This window comes from Mesoplodon bidens (assembly GCF_964165515.1).
Source record: "Mesoplodon bidens genome assembly, chromosome: X".
NCBI lineage: Eukaryota > Metazoa > Chordata > Mammalia > Artiodactyla > Ziphiidae > Mesoplodon > Mesoplodon bidens.
The window spans coordinates 42,917,656-42,934,962 of record NC_138163.1 but is presented as its reverse complement, the minus strand read 5'-3'; the positions used below and the strand labels follow the sequence as shown (position 1 = coordinate 42,934,962).

The 17,307-nt window shown below is 41.2% G+C and overlaps 1 protein-coding gene across 1 annotated transcript in view; it reads right to left on the bottom strand.

Moving 5' to 3' along the window:
- Nucleotides 1–5,003: 5,003 nt before the first annotated feature.
- The window catches only part of AMOT (angiomotin), a 60,116-nt gene continuing 47,812 nt past the window's right edge, over nt 5,004–17,307 (bottom strand). The window contains exon 13 of the mRNA XM_081222055.1: nt 5,004–5,195. The gene's annotated coding sequence lies outside the window, so the exon portion shown is untranslated. The remainder of the gene's footprint in view (nt 5,196–17,307) is intronic.

The following is a 17,307-nucleotide window of genomic DNA, read 5'->3' as shown; positions in this document are numbered from 1 at the left end:
TTAGAACCAAGATTTTTTTTTAAGTTAGCTAGAAGGAAAGTATCTTAGTCTATTTGGGCTGCTATAACAAAATACCATAGACTGGGTAGCTTTTAAACAACAGAAATGTATTTCTCACAGTTCTGGGGTCTGGGTAGTACAAGATTAAGGGGCTGGCAGATTCAGTGTCTGGTGAGTGTCTACTTTCAAGTTCAATAGACAGTGCCTTCTCTCTGTGTCTTCCTCCACATGGTGGAAGGGATGAGGGCTCTCTCTGGGGCCACTTTTATAAGGCACTAATCCTATTCATGAGTGCTCCACCCTCATGACCTTATCACTTCCCAAGGGCTTCACTTCCTAATACCATCACACTGGGGGGGGGTTAGGATTTCAACATATGAATTTTGGGAGGACACACACATTCACTCTAAATCAGGAAGGATTCTCATTTTCATCTCCACATGGAAGTGAGGGGACATCGTTTGGTACTTGCTCATATTTTCCTCCACCTGGTACCCTAGTGAATTCTCACAGGGTCCCTAGGATGCATTGCTAGCCATAAGGTATGTTCTGTCATGTACCCATTTTATAAACTCCAGCCCAGGTTGAATCACGCCTTCCTCAGAAAGTCTTCTTCTCCCCATCCCTGGCTCCACACATACCTACACCTTGGGCTCATTCTAGTTCAAATTAGTTAGGTTGACTACTTAATCATTTTAACAGCTTTTCATTCTTGGTATGTTTTTCATAAGGGTTGGCTGGTCTCTCTCTCTTTCTCTCTCTCTCTCACTCTCACTCTCACTCTCTTGGATGTTGGCCCACTTGAAGTTCCCTAAGATCTGGGGAAGAGTCATGCCATTTATCAGAAGGAGGAAAGCCAAAGAGGTTAACAAGAGAGTCTGCTTGATTTGGATCGTTGTCTGGCACCACCTTTCTTCTGCCTGATTGGTTTCAGATGGATATGTTTTTTTCTGGGTTCTTTATTCTTGCCTTACCTTTGGGACTTCATAGAGAGTGGAGGCTGTTTATAAAGCCAGGTCTGAGTAGTACCCCACCTCTATCCATCCAAAGTTATGTTTCCAATCCATTCTTGCCTTTCTTATAGTCACGACCATATTTTCCCAGCTGATATGAATGATTACATGTTCTAACTGGGGAAAGGAGGCCTCTCATCTACATGCCACCTACCATGTGAAACACATTGACTCTTGGGACTTCCCTGGTGGTCCAGTGGTTGACTCCCCGCTTCCACTGTAGGGGGCACCGGTTTGATCCCTGGTCGGGAAACTAATATCCCACATGCCACACCATGGCAAAAAAAAAAAAAAAAAAAAAAAAAAAAATCTCTGGCTCCACCACAGATGCTGCAGGGTTTGGGGGTGAGGACTGGAAATGAAAATGAGGAGAGAAGTCTAGAATGTCCCTCTGCTGCCTTATCTATGTGACTTCTCTTGTGGCCTTACACACCGGTGACCACTCTATTCTTGGAGTTCTCCACACTTTCTCCTCCATCTCTGGCCTGTTTTACTCTTTATTTCTGTGGCTCCTCTTGTGCTCTCGTCCATTAGCTCTCTCCCATTAACCCGGGGTTCTCTCTCCTGTTGCCACTCTTTCAGGCACCTGGGTAGATAAAGGGGTCACTGAATTTACCCTTGGCTCTGTTGTTCTCGCAGCATCCTTCAGATTCTACCCAGAGAGGGATAGGTTCTAGAAGGAGTTGGAAGCCCTACTTAAGCCTCTGACCTAAACTATGTACTCCAACCCAATTTTCCTAGAGAATCATGTATTGAATTTTCTTCAGCTTTTCTATTAAAGTGATGTTTTGTCCTCCATTTGGCTACTGTTCTTTGCAAATCTTTCCCTTGGAAATCTCATGAGGGGAAAGGGCTGATTGGCAGCAAAGAATTTCAACATTTCCATGTACTATAGACAAATATCACCTAAATGCAAGCAAAATTTCACCCCAATTCCCAACAGAAACCTTTTCTCTTGGTTCTCTCTTTTCCTCTCAGTCTGTTCTATCCCAGGCTCCATTACTAACCCTCCTTCTTTTGTCAACCCTTTACATGCTGCTGTGGCCCCAGATTCTTTCTTTGTTCCTTTTCTCTTCACACTGTACACACTCTTCTTGATGAATCAAAAAATCTTTATCTCTAGTCTAGATTTCTCTCCTGAGCTTCAGACCCATATATTCATCTGCCTGCTGGTCATCTTAGCCTGGCTACCCCAAAGGCACCTCAAATCAACAGGTCCCAAAATAAATCAATTATCTCTACTCTCTCCCTTCAAACCTTCTTCTCTCCCTATGTACTCTTACTGCATGGCATCTCTTTTCCCCAAGACACCCAGGTCAGAAACCTGGGAGTCATCTTAAATTCCTCCCACTATACCTCCCTCACCACATTCAATCACTCACTCTGTCCTATGAATGTCACTTCCTAATTATCTCTGAAATCCACCCCCCCTCTCCATTCTTATTTCTACTATTTGCCCTGGTTTAGGCACTCATTATTACTCATCAAAAAAGAAAAAAAGCAACTCTGGGAACAATCTGCTTCAAGTCTACCCCTTTCAATCCATCCCCCAGACTGCCAGAGTGATTTTTCTAAATTGCAGAGCAGGTTATGTCCCTTTCCTGCTTTAAAACCTATAATTCTGCAGAACATCAAGTCTAAATCCCTGTGTGTGGCATGTAAGACTCTGTATGATGTGACTTCTGCTTTGCACACTCTTCTTCAAATACATCCTGCCCTAGTTGTCTTGAGCACCTTGCATTGCTCAACTCCAAACTCATCAAGCTATTTCTGACCTTCGTGCCTTTGCCTAGAATGCCCTTCCCCATACTACCCTCCCCACAACAAATCTTGTAGCACAGCTTGTCAGTGCTTTGCTAAGTGACAAGCTAGCTAACATCTGATAGACATTCATACTGAGATGGCTGGTGGCTACTTCTTGTCAAAAAATAATACTAGTAATAGACAATACTTATATAGTGCTTACCATGTGACAGGTATTCTTCTAAGTGTTTTCTTATATTAACACAGGTAATTTTCATGACGGCTCTATGAGATAGGTACTACAATAATCCTCATGTTCTAGATGAAAATACTATGGGTCTAAATCACAGTCACAACAGCTCGTGGGTGGTAGAGATTCAAACTCAGGCATTCTGGCTCCAGAGTGTGTGCTCTTGACCACAGCTCTCTTGGTGTCACATTTCCATAATTCTGTCACCACTTTGGGGAAGGCAGTATGGGCTCTTCAGCCAGAACTTGTTTCAAATCGAAGCTCTGCCACTTACTAGCCATTTGACCTTGAAGAAGTGAATTAACCTCTCTGATTCTCAGCTTCCTCTCTGTAAAATAAGGATAGTTATTGTAAACGTTAAATGAGATAAGCAATATTTGCGAATGCGTAGAACAGAACTTGATACATATTAAGTCTTTAATAAATACTACCATTGTTGATTGTTATAGTGAATAAAAACAATGACTCTAATGGTGATTTCAGATATCAAAAGGAAGGGAATATAGAAAAGTGGTTAAGAAAAGGACTTTGACTTCTAGCTCTGCCTCTTGATAACTGAGTGATCTTAGGCAAATTATGTAATCTTTCTGTGTCTCGGTTTCTTCATCTATTAAATGGGATAATAATAGTATTTATTTCTTAAAATTATTTTGAGGATGAAATGAGTTAATAGATGTAAAACTTTTAGAACAGTGCCTACATAACTGTTGGGTTATGATAACAAATATATTCCCTTGAGGCCCTTGCCTCTTCTGCCCATGTGTATGGACCACCCTATATGCATCTTTATTTTGGTAACATTTGTGCCAGATGGCTACTGGTTTTTTAAAAATCACTAGTGTCCTTCATAGAGAATGGACTTGAGGACACGGGGAGGGGGAAGGGTAAGCTGGGATGAAGTGAGAGAGTGGCATGGACCTATATACACTACCAAATGTAAAATAGCTGGCTAGTGAGAAGCAGCCGCATAGCACAGGGAGACCAGCTCGTGCTCTGTGACCACCTAGAGGGGTGGGGGGGGGAAGTGGGAGGGAGATGCAAGAGGGAGGGGATATGGGAATATATGTATGCGTATAGCTGATTCACTTTGTTATACAGCAGCAACTAACACAGCAATGTAAAGCAATTATACTCCAATAAAGATGTTAAAAAATCATTAGTGTCCTTAAAGGCAGAGAATTGACTTTTTCAGTATATCCCCAAAGCCAGCATAGTCTCTGGAGCATGGTCTGATGAGTCAATGAATAAATGAATGAATGGGTCTGAAGAAAAACATGAATAAATAAACAAACAGAAGAATGAAAAATTGGGTTGAAGTTCTGGGGCTGATATAATATCAGCAGGTTGGGCCAATTTTTCTGACCAAACAGTAGAATGGAAAATTCCTTCCAGCCCACTCTGGGGATTTAATAAATATTTAATAAATGGCACTTAAATAGCAATATGCAAATGGCATATTCCATTTCACTTAGCTCTATGTGCTGCCTCATAGTCCTTCATTTGAAAGAAAACATGACAGATCATTCATTTTGCCTTACATATAAAGCATCAGAACGAAAAATCTTCCTTTTTTCAAATCATGGCAGCCTGAGGGTCTGCAACTGATCTAGCTAAGGAAAGCTCAGGTTGGCTTTTGTGGATACGTCCACCTGTTAGTTTTGGAGGCCCTCTAAGGCAAGGGTTTTCAATCCTGACTGTGCATCAGAGTAACTTGGGAGTTTATTAAATATGCAGATACCCAGGTCCTTTAACAGAACTACTCAATCATATCCTCTGGGAGCAGAGGTCCAGGGCCTTGCACTTTTAAAAATCTGCCCTTACTCTAAAGCAGTGCCTTAAGGGTAATCAAGATTGACCAGTAGCTGTCACTGAATCCTTCCTAGGCTCTATCACCTACCTGTCCTGTTGTCTTAACCTTTACATACTTACTTGGAATATTGTCTACAGCAAGTAGCTCTGACCATATCCCAGAGGCATCCATAGCTCAGGTCACATGGACCATGAGAGAGAACAAGGGCCCTGTCATACATAGCATCTGGAAACCAAATGTTTTCCTGGGCAGCTTGGTAGAGCAAGCTTGGTGAAGCCTGTGCAGGAAGCAGTCCCCAGGCCTGTGGTTTTTCATTCCATCTTGATGCATTGACTGCTAAAGTGATATAGTCTGAAGGAGCCACTGTTCCTTTGGGTGCCTGGAAATAAATAGATCTGTTAAATGGAGCACAGAATCAGAAGCAGCAATTTTGTTTCCTTTAAAAACGAAAGAAAAAGAAAAAGTTTAATTTGTAAATCGACTTCAATTTTTAATATTTCTAGTTCTAAAGAAACAAGGAGGGGGAAAGCACAACAAAAGAAGGTGCAGAAATAATCCCATCTGCTACAGAAGTCCTCTACAGAACTTGACCACTAAAAAAAGAAACAGACTGTTCCTTGCTTCAACAACTCAGCCTCTCATGGTTCAATCGAGACAATCGTACCACAAAAGGATTCAGGGATTTGCTCAGAAATGTGGCTTTAGTTTAAAACACAAACGACCCCCTGCTGGAAAACAGTTGTGGTGCTCCTTGTCTGGGAAGGCAGGCACCACTCATTCACACACCACACACCACTGCTTCCCATGTTTAGGGGCCTCAGATCAGGGTGGAGTTTCCTCTTGATTTGTAGCCCTTTCCTCCATGGCCGCTGTGTGCACGTCTGCATGTGCCTGAAGTGTGTTGGCAAGTACCTTAGTCAGCACGGACTACCAAATACCATAACAAATACCATAGACTGGGTGGCTTCAACAGCAGACATTTATTTTCTTACAGTTCTGGAGCCTTGGGAGTCCAAGAGCAAGGTTCAGCAGGGTTTAGTTTCTGGTGAGAGCTCTCTTCCTAGCTTGCGGACAGCCCCCTTCTCACTGTGTGCTCACATGGCCTCTCCTCAGTGTTCACCCATGGGAAGAGACATTTCTCTCTCTTCCTCTTTTTGTAAAGCCACAAATTTTATCAGATTAGGATCCCATTCTTATGACCTCATTCAACTTGAATTGCTTCCTAAAAGTCCTATCGTCAAATATTGGGGGTTAGGGTTTTAACATATGAATTTGGGGGTGGCAGGGGACACAATTCAGTCCATAAGAAGAAGGCAGTGTAGGAAAACTGCAAAGAGACACCCAGACCAGCCTGCAAGCACCTTCTGGAAAGCCTCAACCGGGAAAGAAAAGCACATATCAGATGAGGGAAGGAGCCCAAACTCAACTGACACCGAGCCAGTCAGTCTGTACTCCCCAAATCCCACCCTCCCCCGCCCACACCACCCTGTGGCCATCCCTGACGGCCAGATGTGTGCACACTGCCAAGGCGTATCGGCTTTAACTCCCATTTCAACAGGGACCCCGGCCAGAGCATTTATACTCTCTAAGGCTCAATTATTCTCCCTCTAAGGAGAAGGGGAAGTTGGATATATTGGGTACCAATTATCAGCATGATAAGTAAGAAAAATGAATAGTAACTAGATTTCACAAGAGCAGAGACATGAAAGCCTTGCATAATGATGATCATAATTGCATTTGTAGAGTGTGGTTTACTTTGACTAAGTACATTCTGATATGTTACCTATTTGATCAAAGTAAGTCAGGAGTTACTAGTCCCATTTGACACATGAGGAAACAAGTACAAATGACCTATGACAGTGCCCAAGGTCACAGACCAAGTTAGTGTTGAAACCAATACTGCACTCTTAAAGAATGTAAGCAGTCGTTGATAAATTAACAGGGCCACCCTGGCCCCCTGGGCACCAGAAGTGCTGTTATGAGGACAGCACCACACAATTTAGCACTGAATTTCTTTCCTATTCTTTCATATACATTTATTTGGTCTCCTTGAATTGTGAGTTTCTCAAAATCAGAGACCTAGGTTTGTATATTATCGAATTGCCCATAAGGCTTAGCATAGGGCTGGGTCAAGAGAAAGAAATCATTGAAAATACTTAACTGTTGGTATAGCACTTTACAGTTTGCAAAGTGCTCTCACATATACTATTTTATTTCGTCTTTATGACAACCACCAGAATATCACTTTAGAAAAAGTCATTTTGTCTTCTCACTCTCATGATGCTTATTTTAATGCATTCATTTTATGAAATATTCACTGAGAACTTACCATTATTTTTATCATGAATAACTAACACTGATTGAGCACTTACTGTGTAACAGGCGTTGAACCAGGCCCTGGGCCTAATGCTGAGAATACAAAAATAAATCATGTGTCCCCACCCTGAAGGAGTCTCCTGAATAAATAAATAATGCTGTTTGATGAATGCCTGTTAGTGATCATTTGGCTTCTGAACTGTACTGCTCTAATGATGAGGACCTAATTATCTTCTAAGTAGCTTATCTCATTTGATTTTCCAGATAGTTCTGGTACAAAGCTCTTCCTTACCTTGTATCTCCTTTGCTTCCACCCCTTTGCTCTTAGACCTAGTCCTGGGGCCACACAATATAAATTTTCCTTTTCACTTGACAAACTTCCAAATATTTGAAGGCAACTGGTATCATCAGCCACCCCATCCTAAGCTTCCCTGTCTCTGGCTCTGCCTGCCCTGGCTCTCCAGCAGCTGGGCCCACTGATTTACCCCCAAGGACTCAGCCCTTCCCCAGTTTCCAGAGCGACAGACTAGACGCTTGAGGTCAGAAACACTCAAGTGGCCAGCCTGAGCCTCCTCCATTCCAAATTCCAATCACTGAGGCTCTGCATTAGGGCACTCTCCTTGTTCTGTTAGTTTCTGAATCTCAGCTTCTTCCCCACCTATGCCCTAGTTTGTAAAGCAAGAGATGAACCTGCAGCTTGAGCACTTTAATTAAAGGGGAGGAGGAACTGATAAGGGAAAGAGGGGATTTTGTGGGTGGACCAAAGTGCTTGAGGAGATAAGGATGAAGTCCAGAGCAAAGGTGGAGATGAGGGGATTGATCTTGATCGGGAAGAAGGATGCCTTATCCACAGAGACTGAAGGAAAATGGTGAGCTGAGCGGAGAGGGCTGGGAGTTGAAATTGTTCCTGAGGCTGATTTTGACCTGGTTAACACCAACATGGTGACATCACCTGTTAAAGCTGAAGTGCTTTCTGAGTGGGCAGGGGTAGTCCTTTACCTATTGTTAAATATTTTCTTCCAGATTCAGTGAGATATAATTGACATACAGCACTGTGTAAGTTTAAGGTATACAGCGTAATGATTTCACTTACATACATCATGAAACGATTACCACAATAGGTTTAGTGAACATCCATCTTTTCATATAGATACAACATTAAAGAAATAGAAAAAACTGTTTTCCTTGTGATGAGAACTCTTTGGATTTCCTCTCCTAACAACTTTCATATATAACACACAGCAGTGTTCATTATCTTTATCATGTTGCACAATACATCCCTATACCTATTGTTACATATTTTTAATAATAACCTTGGGTTCCCAAATGAAAACTCTGCTTTCACACTGAAGTGGGAGTTGAGGCTATCTGTGAGGGAGGGAGGCAGGCGTGTAATTGCAGGCTTCTGGGAGAAGAGTGCTATGTGTGGAATACTTCCTGAGGGGAACAGGAAACTGGCCGAAGGCAAAAACAGAAGTTCTCAGCTGGAATTCCAGCCTCTGGCTGTGTAGTGGCACCAATTTCATTATCTTTCTTCAGCAACCACAACAGCTTAGATACAGGAATGGAGAATGCAGTTTAATTCATTCATTCATTTATCAAAAAAAATTTAGTGAGCACCTACTTTATATCAGGCAGTATTCTAGGCTCTGAGGATATAATAATGAACAAAAATAGGGTCATTTACAGTATCAATATGTCTGCATAGGTCAGCATTTTCCCTTTCACTTCCTGGAAATTATGCAAGAACAACAAGGAGAATGGAAAAAAACTCTCCAAGCTCCACTTATCTACCAAGACAGATATAATCTCCAGACTCCAAACTGCAGCTGCCGAAAGTATTTGAGATAGGGGAGGAATGGGAAGAAGGCATGGGAAGTAAAGAAGCACTGAGAGTGTAGAAAGAACACAGAAGATCTTAGGAAGCTTCAACAAAATATACTTCCTGAAGGTGACTGGTACATCCTGAGGTATGAAAGCTAATTCTCTAGTTGGCAACAACAGGTCCAAGGACTAGGATGAGTACAGCAGGGGCAGATATCCTCCTAGACTAGGTTTGACGCAGAGAAGCTGACAAAATGAGACTAGAGCAAGAACCTCACAGAGGAGCCATATTTGCTGTAAGATATCTTTGCCTGCAGGGGATAGAGCTTTGGGGTAGTGAAACATGGAAGGCTACTCTGGCCCATTTTCCATCCCTGGAACCTCCTGCAAATAGCTGAGACAGGATAATCCAAATCATTCAAGGATGGATAATAAAAAGGGAACTGACATAGTATTGATAAAAGTATATTATCTGGGCTTCCCTGGTGGCACAGTGGTTAAGAATCCGCCTGCCAATGCAGGGGACATAGGTTCGAGCCCTGGTCTGGGAAGATCCCACATGCTGCGGAGCAACTAAGCCGGTGCGCCACAACTACTGAGCCCGCGTGCCACAACTACTGAAACCCGCATGCCTAGAGACCATGCTCCACAACAAGAGAAGCCACCGCAATGAGAAGGCCACGCACCACAATGAAGAGTATCCCCCACTTGACTCAAATAAAGCCTGCGTGCAGCAATGAAGACCCAATGCAGCCAAAAATAAATAAATAAATTTATTTTTTTAAGTATACTATCTTTTAAAAGGTGGAAATGTGTAACAAAAACTAAACACCATAAACAATTTTGCCACTGAGTAGATGAAAATTATTTCCCAAAATTCCTCCATATATTTAAAAAACAATGAGGTAAACAACTCTCTGAATGAAGAACACAAAACAGAGATGAACAAATTCTGGAAGAGATAGTGATATAATAGAAGGTGAAGCTAGCAGAACTCAAGGGAATGATCAGATTCTGGGTATATTTTGAAGATGGAACTGATGGGATTTACTGATGGCTTGGATGTGGGATATGAATTCCAATGCCCTAGGAGAGTTCCTAGCAGTGGGTTCACACGGTAGTGTGTTTCTATAATATTTACAAACATAGGAGAGCTTAACCTTTTGGTTAAAATTGGTTAAGACTGCTATGATTGTCAATTTTATGTGCCAACTTGGCTATGGTGGCCAGTTGTTTGGTCAAACACCAGTCTAGATGTTGCTACGAAGATATTTTTTTAGATGTGATTAACACTGAAATCAGTAGACTGTGTAAAGCAGATTGCCCTTCATTATATGGGTAGTTCCCACCAAATCAGTTGAAGGCCTTAAGAGCAAAGACTCAAGTTTCCCCGAGTAAAAGCAGCTCTGCCTCAATATTTCAAACTTGATAACTTCTCACTCTTTCTCCTTCTCTCTGTCTCCCTCCCTCCCTCCCTCTCTCCCCTCCCTTATATTTTGCTTTTTTGGAGAACCCTGACTCATATAACTGCTATCTCATTCCACTCTCATTTCCCTCCCTTACACTTTCTCTCATGTTTGAGATCCAGCAAAGGGGAAGTTCAGTGGTAGATATATTTAGTTTGTGTTCAGTGACATATTTATGTGGTTTGCAGTCAGTCCTGTGTATAGATAAATCATTGCTAAACCATCCTGGTAAAGGAATGACCTCCAGAAATACCTCCACCGCTCACTCTGCTGACTTATCCAGCATGGTAATACAAAGGTGCAAAGCCAGAGGTCTTACCACTGTAGGAATGCATCTTACGGTCCTTGGCACTGAAAGTGTGTGGGTACTGAAATAAGGTTTGAAATGTATGGATTCAGAAGCTAATCTGAGGAAAATTTCTTCAATCCCCTGGTGTGCAAAATGGTATGCAGAGTATTCGGTTTTCACTAATGCCTGAAAACAGAGGAAGTTTTCTTCTGTCAGAAATGTACTCAATGATACAATGTATACAACTATGCACAGTACTTTTATTTATTCTGCGATGGGAGTTGCATAAAATATAATTTATCAGAATTCTTCTGTGTATAGAGCACACACCTGAATCAGTTCTACAAGTATCAGTTCTACTTCAAGTGCGTGAAGTTGCATGCTTCAGCTTTCCAACTATCAATAATAACAATACATTTTGATCAACTATGCTAGTGGAAAGAGTAAGTTATCTTCCTATTATCTAGATAGGAAATGATATTACAAAACCACTGTTATATGAAGAAGCCAACAAAAATATAAAGCCAAAAGTGTAGGAAAAAAGTATTATAGAGGTATGTTGGGCAGTTAATTCATAAAAAAAAAAAAATACTGTGTTGGTCTTCTTTTTTATTGTTATGTATGTGGTATTTGCCAGCTTTTAAAATTTTGTAGTTAGTTGTGATTTCTCATTCTAAATAAGTACTTTACTATCTGGTTGTGTATTTATAATTTAAAAAAAATTCTCTTTCATAAAGAGGGCCTCCAAGCTGTCTAAGTTTCACAATTCACAAGATGTGGATTAGCCCCTGGGTGTGAGAGAAAGAAAAGAGTTTTAAAAGATACATTTGTTTTTGCTTTTTGGATCTTTTAACTTTGCTTGTTGGGAAGAATACATATGTTACATTTTTGTCACAGAACTAGTTTTTAACACCTAGCAGGTTACAAAAATTTTATTTCCCTTTCCCCTTTTCCTAGCTCTAGTTAGTTCCATGGGTATCATGGTGGCTCAGCAAATGCCATCCTTCTCTTGGCCATCTACTGCAACATGACACATGCCTTGATTACTTCCCCTTTTACCCTCTTTTGTTTGTGTGACTCAGCCCCCTACAACTGGATAAATGTGAATTACAAGAGACTCATGCCTTGAAAGAAATGTAAACTATCCTTCCTTCCCTCTGTTTTGATCTTCTCAGATTTTTCTGGGAAATTTATTTTTGTGGATGTGTCTTCTTTGGAAAATGACATGTATAGTAGGAGAATGAAGTAGGTATAGCCAAGATGGGGGAATAAAATGTCGAGTGTGGGCAGAACCAGTGGGAAAAAAAATTGAAGTTTGATTAATAGATTTTAGGCCTGTAGAATATTTTCAATATATTTAGAATTTAAAGTCTTTTATCTGTGCCACATAGCCAATTTTGGATGCATGTGAAATAATTCATAACCTGGGAGGTAGTATTTAGTCTTACGGAATCAAGGAATAGAAGAATCAAAAGGGACATTATTAAATACTGTAGTATTTATTCTGTAATTTTGTATCTTGAGATACTCTTCTTGCCTTTGACACTCTTTCTTATTTTGGTTAATAAGTGAAGAAAGCATTATAATATTTTTATATCTTGCCACATTATATCTGTTTTTTCACTTCATTGCCAATGTATTTATCATCTTGTGTAAATAACCAAAAATTAAAGATTAATTTAAAAAAAGGGACATTAGAGATCGTAATCCAGCGACTTCATATTATAGAACAGTCATTGGAGCTAAATGAGCTAACCAAGATCATAAATATGTTGGTGGTTGTCTCAAGGACTATAAACCTTGTAAACCAATAACAAAAGCAACCAACATGTCTTGTTTGATCAGAGCAGTGAATCCAACCACTTAAGAGTTATATCTGGGGAGAATAGGCAGCTATTTCACCATAGGTACTAAGGGTGAATGAAGAAAATAAAATGGCTGCCTACTGAAGTAAGGGTGTGTGTGATAGCTAATATTCAAACTGGACTTTGAGGAACTGAAGAGGGGAGGGGAAGTAAGATAAATGCCAGGAAATCTTCAGCCAATGTTTCTCAAAGTTCTGTATTCTCAGGACAAACTACATCAAAGTCTCCTGGGAAGCTTGTTAAATTGCAAATTCCTGGGTCTTATGCTAGAACTACAGGGTAAGTTCTCTGGGGGCAAAGCCAGGGAGTGTGCATTGAATAAACACCTGCCTGAGGTGATTCTGATACAGATTGCTTGGAGAGGACTTCAAGAAGTACTCTTCTAGATTAGTATCAGAGAAAATAAGGATGCCATAGCAGTAGTGTCCTATAAGCATAAGAAAAAGAAGGTACTCAGAATAAAGCACGATAATCATTCTACTGGAATAAGAGCCCAAGATATCTGCATTTTAGTTTCACAACCATCAACTGTAAAATTTGGGGTTAGTTGTTTAACTCTCACGGACTCATTTTATTCACTTTGCAATGGAAGCTTTTGAAAGATTTTAAGCAGGGGAGTGACATGAATTGTATTTGTTGCTGAAAAAAATATAAATATAAATATTTGTGCTAAACAGGTAAGAGAGTAGAACAAGAGCAGGCACGGCAGATCAGTTAATATGCTATTGAAATAGTCTAGGGAAAGATAATGATAGCTTAAAATATGTTGCTGACAGTAGAGTTGGAGAGTAGTGAATGGGTTTTGTTATTTATTTTGTTAGGATCAGTGATGGATGGTATGTCAGCTATGAAGGAGAGGGAGGTGTCAAGGATGACTCATGAGTTCCTGGCTTGTGATGAATGATTGACATTTTAAGAGGTATGAATGATTTGAGGGTTCAGTGATTGAGCATGAGATTCAGATCAGGTAGGTCAAGGCTAAAACCCTACAAGGAAATGGGGACGTCAGAGGACTTTGAAGTCTCTCAGAAGTCAAAGGGCAGATAGAGTAGAAGTAGGAGAACTGGGAGGATGGGAGACTGTGACCAGAAAGTGGGGTCCTGGTGTATGTGATTTCTACGGTGGAGCGGTTCTGCGTGTTGCCAAGGTCTGTGTTAGCCATGGGCACAGAGGACTCAAGTGGAATGGATGTGGGGGTCTGTGGAGCTGGAGAGGGCAACGAGCTAACAGGCCAGGACGCTAACCGGGCTTCTGAGCCTGGAGAGGACAACTGTGATTGGGGGCCAAAATCATCATCGCGGGCTTCTGAGCCTGGAGAGGACAACTGTGATTGGGGGCCAAAATCATCATCGCACTTAGGATAGTGACCAAATTGTTAGATGAGAGTAAACAAGGACTAGCTGGATGACAGGGACTTGAAAGGAGCCGGAGCTTTTTATACGAGTGGCAGAGAAATAACAGCTTAGAACCTGCACTGGGGAGCCTTTAAAGAAAATATCTTCCCCTTTGATATGTGAATTGTAGGAAAATGAACTCCTCCATTGCTGAGCCTTGAAGTTGCAGTTTAAGGCAGGAGTTGTGGTATCAAACAAACAAGTTTTGCAAGCAACGAAGCACAAATGTGATATCATTTTGTTTGGTTGGTGAGTTCTACGTTTTGGTTCCAGGAGTAGCACTTTAAATTTTTCACTATTAAAAATTTCATCTTTATGCATACAAAAATATTTTTGGAGGAAATGCTATGATGTCTGGGATGCGCTTCAAAATAATATAGGATGGATGGGTGGGAGCTAAAAATGAAGCAAGATTTGGCATGTGTTGAGAACTGCTGAAGCCCAGTAATGGTGACATGGAAGTGCCTTGCACTGTTCTGTTTGTGCAAGTTTGAATTTTTCTTTGATAAAAGTTAAGTAAACCACTTCATCTTTATAGATCCAGCCTATCGTTTTGACTTGCATTTTTTATATTCTCACTTTGTGAAGCTCTCTTATCCCCTCTCCGTGAGGTTCACAGGGATAACTATTTATCCCCATTTTACTGATAAACTTCTTGGATCCTGTTAAGGGATTTGTCCAAAGGTAAACATCTGTTAAGCGACAGATTTAGGACCAGAACTCCATGTTCTTTTGACTTCTGGACCAGTATGTTCTACCACCTACTGAGTGAGTTTTTAAGTTTCCATTAAGAGGTTGTTAAAATTTAGAGTAGTTATCTAGGGACTTTGATCTTGGAAACAGTCTTCATTTGGTTGCAGGTCTGACGAAGTGAGGTTGCCTTTGCACATGCTATTTCTTTTGCATGGAATGTTTGTTCCCACCCCCTAGTTCACCAGGTTAACACCGGTGCATCCTTCAAAGCTCAGTTTCGTTTTTCCCACACACATACACTCTCTGTTCCATTCCAACAATCATTCCCTCCTTTGCCTCGTACATAATGGCAACATCTAATATGGAGTTATTCAACAACTCCCACCAACTGAAACCACTGATAGAGGCAATAGGCTAATGAAAAAACATGGGAGCCAAAATCAATACCCTGGACTTGGCCAGTTTGTGTATGAGGAGTGAGTACTTGGATGTGGTATGAAATTTTGGTGCCGTGGAGAACATTTCTCTTTTTGGAAACTGTCCTGCCGTTCAGGTGTCTTCACTCAAATACCACAGTGATTGCCAATCAATGTGGAAACTATTCTAAGACCAAATGACTTACACTTTTTTCCTCCAATAAAACCTTCCTTCAGGATCAGATGGAAGTGGAAAAGGTGAGAAGCAAGAGGTGTTTTTTTCCTGCAATGTGTAACTCATACAGACTGAGCAGATTGCTTATCATGGCAGGGGAGGCCCACAGGATGGGAGGTGCAGTACCACAGAGATACGAAGATTGGTTATAACACTGGATAATATATAGAAATGCTCCTACAATATGATCTTTGTCACTTTTAAAGGAATACTTGCTTTTTCTCTCCACGAGTGACTGCTCATTAAGAACTAGATACAATATATTTCTGAAAGAAATGCTTCACAAAGCTTTGTAAGAAGGTGTGGTTAACTTAATGCTGTCTTCTTTGTCCTGAAAAATAGGAGTGGGCTTTCACACGTACAGTTTTCAAAGCACTCATCATAAATATGGAGGGAATTTAGCCCAATTTAATTAAAAAAATCAAATTTAGAACGGAATGAATTCTATACCCTCTCCCTATCCATTCTGCAACACCCATCAAGCCCAATTTCACTGTGAGAAGTGTCATTTCAAAGCCTGTGGGGATCTTATCCTCCTGGGTCAGGCTGGGACTCAGTGGTAAACAGGAGGCACAGAGAGGGCAGTGTAAAGGCAGCTTTAACATTTTCAGTGAAAAGAGCCAACTTGTTTGTGGTTTTGATTTGCTTTTAATAACAAGCTCCCTCAACCAAAACTGATGAATTGGCATAAGAACAAGGGTACAAAAGGAACATCAAGGGGCCTTCCAAAATGCTAACGAAAGGATGAATTCTCTGCTTTGGGTGGCCATCATTTTATCCCTTGGAACCAGGAGATAAAAAGATGCAAAGCTTTTAATATATGCTGTGTGAGTATATAAAGGAACTGATTAGACCATGTGGCCCGTGGTGGTGTTGTCTTAATACTTTATAATCACATTCCATACTTTAAGCAAATGCAAATTCTGCCACATGCTGCCCTTGAAAGGCCATTTCACTGCATACTGAATTGAAAGTAATCACTGACACAGCGTAAATAAAGCCTCTGTTGGGTAAACACCAAAGCATTTTCCACACAGTATTGCATTTTAAAATAGCTAAGTTTATTGTCAGTGAAAAGATAGGCACAAAGTGGATTCAAACCTGCTTAACTTTATTGGAACTAGCTCAGTCAATTACAGAATGGGGTCTCAATCATGATGGGGCCACATACATTTTAAACCAAAGGTGATCCCTGTCTAGCCATCTGCCAACCCCAGCTATCCATTTTACAAACACATGCCATCAATCACAAGGGAGGCCAGAAGGAGGTTTGATGGCTCCATCGTTGCTACCGGAAAAAAATAAACAAACTCCCAACACTTGTCCAACTGATGATGGATGGTACTTGGAAGCTATATTTCCAAGGATCATGGCGGGCTAAAATTGGTGGCAATTAGCCCATAGCTGATGCCTTCCTTTGAAAACATGTTCAGTAAGAATGCACACATTTTAAGTAACACATTCCATATGTGAATGAGCAATTGAGATAACAGGAGATGGTATGGCTAACAGACATAAGAATATCATTTATAAAGGTTAGTGCATATGTATACACTTGAAGCTGCCGCATTATGAGTGTCTAGGCTCTTCATAAAAAGTAGTCTGGGGCTTCCCTGGTGGTGCAGTGGTTGAGAGTCCGCCTGCGAATGCAGGGGACGCGGGTTCGTGCCCCGGTCCGGGAAGATCCCACATGCCGCAGAGCGGCTGGGCCCATGAGCCATGGCCGCTGAGCCTGCGCGTCCGGAGCCTGTGCTCCGCAACGGGAGAGGCCGCAACAGTGAGAGGCCCGCGTACCGCAAAAAAAAAAAAAAAAAAAAAAAAAAAAAAAAAAAAAAAAGTAGTCTGCACAATCAGTTTGTTCCATTTTCCAATTGGTGTCCCCAACCCAACTGTGTAACAAGAAAAAGAATGCACGACAGGGCTCTCGGTGTGTTTCCTATGGCAGATGACGGCAGATATTTCAGGTTCCTGCTATCCTGTCATCCTGAAGCTC